The 5,176-nt window shown below is 42.9% G+C and overlaps 1 long non-coding RNA gene across 1 annotated transcript; it reads right to left on the bottom strand.

Annotated features, from left to right (window-relative positions):
* Positions 1 to 3,904: 3,904 nt before the first annotated feature.
* Positions 3,905 to 4,935, bottom strand: LOC115179480 (uncharacterized). Its single transcript, XR_003872902.1, has 2 exons — positions 4,786 to 4,935; positions 3,905 to 4,608 (listed from the first exon to the last, which is right to left on the bottom strand). It is a non-coding gene; the product is annotated as an uncharacterized LOC115179480 (long non-coding RNA).
* Between the last annotated feature and the right edge of the window lie 241 nt (positions 4,936 to 5,176).

Genomic DNA, 5,176 nt, shown 5'->3' with positions numbered 1-5,176 from the left:
GCCCAGCCTTCAACCACCAAGAAAGGTTAAATAATAGCAATATTATATGTTATTTGTAAAGTGGATTTCAAGACACCCCAAAGCTGTGTTGACTGAGCAGGTGATGACTCTATTCATGCAAGGCACTACCGCTTTATTTGAACAACGTTGTTTAGTCATTTCTCAGTGTTCAAGGCCAAAGCTTAGCGCTATTACACAACAAATAAACAGCTCAGAACATCGCAGCAGGTGAGAAGAGGTTAAAGAGATAATGAATTAATAAATACAAAAAATGTACACACAATACCTCCATTGATCATCCTTGAGATGTTTCTACAACGTGATTGGAGTCAACCTGTGGTAAATTCAATTGATTGGACATGATTTGGAAAGACACACACCTGTCTATATAAGGTCCCACAGTTGACAGTGGATGTCAGAGCAAAAACCAAGCCATGAGGTTGAAGGTATTGTCTGTAGAGCTCCGAGACAGGATTGTGTCCAGGCACAGATCTGGGGAAGTGTACCAAAACATTTCTGCAGCATTGAAGGTCCCCAAGAACACAGTGGCCTCCATTATTCTTAAATGAAAGAAGTTTGGAACCACCAAGAGTCTTCCTAAAGCTGTCTGCCCGGCCAAACTGAGCAATCAGGGGAAAAGGGCCTTGGTCAGGGAGATGACCAAGAACCCAATGGTCACTCTGACAGAGTTCCAGAGTTCCTCTGTGGAGATGGGAGTAACTTCCAGAAGGACAACCATCTCTGCAGCACTCCATCAATCATGCCTTTATGGTAGAGTGGCCAGACAGATGCCACTCCTCAGTAAAAGGCACATGACAGCCCGCTTGGAGTTTACCAAAAAGCACCTAAAGACTCTCAGACCATGAGAAACAAGATTCTCTGGTCTGATGAAACCAAGATTCAATTCTTTGGCCTGAATATCAAGTGTCACTTGCGGACGAAACCTGGCATTATCCCTGCGGTGAAGCATGGTGGTGGCAGCACCATGTGTGGGGGTATTTTTCAGCAACAGGGACTGGGAGACTAGTCAGGATTGAGGGAAAGATGAACGGAGCAAAGTACAGAGAGATCCTTGATGAAAACCTGCTCCAGAGCACTCAGGACCTCAGACTGGAGCTTTCAACAGGACAACGACCCTAAGCACACAGCCAAGACAACGCAGGTGTATCTTCAAGACAAGTCTCTGAATGTCCTTGAGTGGCCCAGCCAGAGCCTGGACTTGAACCCATGTCTGGAGAGACCTGAAAATAGCTGTGCAGCAACGCTCCCATCCCACCTGACAGAGCTTGAGAGGATCTGCATAGGAAAATGGGAGAAACTCCCCAAATTCAGGTCTTCCAAGCTTGTAGCATCATACCCAAGAAGACTCGAGGCTGTAATTTCTGCCAAAGGTGCTTCAACAAAATACTGAGTAAAGGGTCTGAATACTTATGTAAATGTGATATTTCTGTATAGTTTAAAAAAAGTTTTTTTTTGCAAATACTAATAGAAACCAGATGTTGCTTTGTCATTATGGGGTATTGTGTGTAGATAAAAAAACTAAGATTTAATCAATTTTAGAATAAGTCTGTAACCTCACAAAATGTGGAAAAAGTCAAGAGGTCTGAATTCTTTCAGAAGGCACTGTGTTTATATATATATATATATTATTTTTTGAATATATATTTTTTGAATATACATACAATACCAGTCGAAAGTTTGGACACACCTACTCATTCAAGGGTTTTTCTTTATTTTTACTATTTTCTACATTGTATAATAATAGTGAAGACATCAAACCTATGAAATAACACAAATGGAATCATGTAGTAACCAAAAAAGTGTTCTTCAAAGTAACCACCCTTTGCCTTGATAACAGCTTTGCACACTTGTGGCATTCTCTCAACCAGCTTCACCTGGAATGCTTTTCCAACAATCTTGAAGGAGTTCCCACATATGCTGAGCACTTGTTGGCTGCTTTTCCTTCACTCTGCTGTCCAACTCATCCCAAACCATTTAAATTGGGGTGAGGTCAGGTGATTGTGGAGGCCAGGTCATCTGATGCAGCACTCCATCACTCTCCTTCTTGGTCAAAAAGCCCTTACACAGCCTGGAGGTGTGTTGGGTCAATGTCCCACTAAGAGCAAACCAGATGGGATGGCGTATCGCTGCAGAATGCTGTGGTAGCCATGCTGATTAAGTGTGCCTTGAATTCTAAATAAATCACAGACAGTGTCACCAGCAAAGCACCCCCACACCATCACACCTCCTCCTCCATGCTTCATGGTGGGAACCACACATGCGGAGATCATCTGTTCACCTACTCTGCGTCTCACAAAGACATGGTGGTTGCAACCAAAAATCACAAATTTGGACTCATCAGACCGAAGGACAGATTTCCACCGGTATAATGTCAAGTGCTCGTGTTTCTTGGCCCAAGCAAGTCTCTTCTTATTATTGGTGTCCTTTAGTAGTGGTTTCTTTGCAGCAATTCAAGCAGTCTCCTCTGAACAGTTGATGTTGAGATGTGTCTGTTACTTGAACTCTGTGAAGCATTTCTTTGGGCTGCAATTTCTGAGGCTGGTAACTCTAATGAACGTATCCTCTGCAGCAGAGGTAACTCTGGGTCTTCCTTTCCTGTGGCGGTCCTCATGAGAGCCAGTTTCATCACAGCGCTTGATGGTTTTTGCAACTGCACTTTAAGAAACTTTCGAGGTACTTGAAATTTTACACATTGACTGACCTTCATGTCTTAAAGTAATGATGGACTGTTGTTTCTCTTTGCTTATTTGAGCTGTTCTTGCCATAACATGGACTTGGTCTTTTACTAAATAGGGCTATCTTTTGTATACCACCCCTACCTTGTCACAACATAACTGATTGTCTCAAAAGCATTAAGAAGGAAAGAAATTCCACAAATAAACATTTAACAAGACACACCTGTTAATTGAAATCCATTCCAGGTGACTACCTCATGAAGCTTGTTGAGAGAATGCCAAGAGTGTGCAAAGCTGTCATCAAGGCAAAGGATGCTACTTTGAAGAATTTCAAATATAAAATATATTTTGATTTGTTTAAGACTTTTTTGGTTACTACATGATTCCATATGTGTTATTTCATAGTTTTGATGTCTTCACTATTATTCTACCGTGTAGAAAATAGTAAAAATAAAGAAAAACCCTTGAATGAGTAGGTGAGTCTGTATATATATCTTTATTATTTATTTGTGATATTTCATAGGCTACACCCAGGCTGTAAAATGTGCTACTTTCTGCATTCCATTCCAAAATCATTTTCCCTTCAACTCTCCTTGCCAGAGAGAGAAGGCTAGTTTTTCACAATGAAATTCCATCCTCATCTACCTCAGTTTTCAGAATGGAATTCGGCAACCCTCTACCAGAGCGAGAGAACAGTTGGAGTGTGTAAGAGAGAGAAATCCTCATTCATTGATCTTTGTCACAGTACTGAATGGGCAGGCCACTCCTGGGACTACCACGTGTGTGTGTGTGTGTGTGTGTGTGTGTGTGTGTGTGTGTGTGTGTGTGTGTGTGTGTGTGTGTGTGTGTGTGTGTGTGTGCATGTGCATTTGCGTGTGTGTGTGTGTGTGTGTGTGTGTGTGTGTGTGTGTGTGTGTGTGTGTGTGTGTGCTGCATCACTCAGAGAATGGAATTTTATTACAGCTGGGTCTACACACCAGATGGGGGTCTTTAACATGATAAAGCCCAAGCAGAAAGCCTCTACAGTACTATAGTCTTTAGCTTCTGGTGGGTAGAGAAGACTAGAGCTCTCAGATGTGCGACCAGTATATTCAGTCACATGCATTGGATTAGGACTTTCGATCTGCCTGCAGTACATTGGAGAATACAAGATGTTCCTTCTATTGATGAACTACTGTCTCTATGTTTGATTCATCACAGACACAATGTTTAGGTGATTATGCCGTATGTTCTTTATTCTATCATTCGAGACCAAAAACACAAACAACATTAACTATGTATCATTATAACCATTAAAAGGTTTTGGAGTAGCAATACCTCTTCCCCTAGTTGAGCACACACTTTCTACAGCAGGCTACCAAACACCTATTAGTGAATCAAAGAGATTATGAGGCTGTCTGTTTTCTGCTTAATATCACCACCTGCTGGCCATTCAAAACACTGACAGGCAGCTACACTGCCTATATAAACTAACTCTGCCCTATGTGCCTAACGTAACTATTTTCCAGGTCATGGAAATGTAATAGCTAATAATACAATATTTTGAAAGTGTTTGAGAGAGAGACAGACAGACAGACTAACAGATAGACAGACAGACCGACCGACATACTTTGCCCCTCTCTCTCTCTCACATGTATTCTGGTGAAATCTGGCTGATCGTGCGATAGCTCACATTCTGTTGAAGTAAAACGAAACGAGAGCGCTGCGTGACCAGGCTAACTCTCTCACAGGCGCCAGACACTGTTCTTCCTCTTGCTGTGCTGCTGCTGGGCCAGACGGGAGAGCACCTGTCTTCTGTGAAACACCACCAGACGGCGCTGTAGAGTAGGGCTCACACCCTCCATAGTGACCTCACTCTGCCCGTACCTGGCCCTGCTGTCCCTTGCGCCCAAAACCCCTCACTGCAGCATAGCTAGGGAGAAGGAGAAAGAGGAGGATGGGAGGGGGGAGAGAGGGAGAAAGGAGAGGAGCGGGAGGGGGAGAGCTCATACATGTTGAGCATTTTTCAGTCTGAGAAAAGTACTACCAGCATAATAACTCAAGCTATTACTATAAATCATTACAATGATGTCATCATGGATTAGCCTACCTGTTGGAGCCCTATTCTTAATATCCGCCCACTCCAGGAAGGACAGGATGTTCAGGAGCAGCCAATCAGGGAGCCGGACCAGGTAGTCATAGCGATGCCAGCACAGGTTCACCACATAGTCCAGAGTGTGTGGACCAAACACTCGCCCTATGTGACCTGTGAAGGACCCCCCCCCCCCCCCACACACACACATTCTCTTTCAATAAAATGTTATTTTAAATTGTAATAGTTTATTGGCAACTATTCTAAATAAATCATATGATCCTTGGAATTGGACAATAAAAGTATTTGAATGTGTATTCTTGCCTATGGACCATTAAAAGGATATTGTGGGAGTAGGCTCTCTCCTTCCATGTCTAGACTTGCCCATGGTCGGGTTGTTGACAGAGTG

The sequence above is a fragment of the Salmo trutta genome, chromosome 39, assembly GCF_901001165.1.
Source record: "Salmo trutta chromosome 39, fSalTru1.1, whole genome shotgun sequence".
NCBI lineage: Eukaryota > Metazoa > Chordata > Actinopteri > Salmoniformes > Salmonidae > Salmo > Salmo trutta.
The sequence above is the reverse complement of the archived record's forward strand: the minus strand, read 5'-3'. Positions and strand labels throughout refer to the sequence as shown.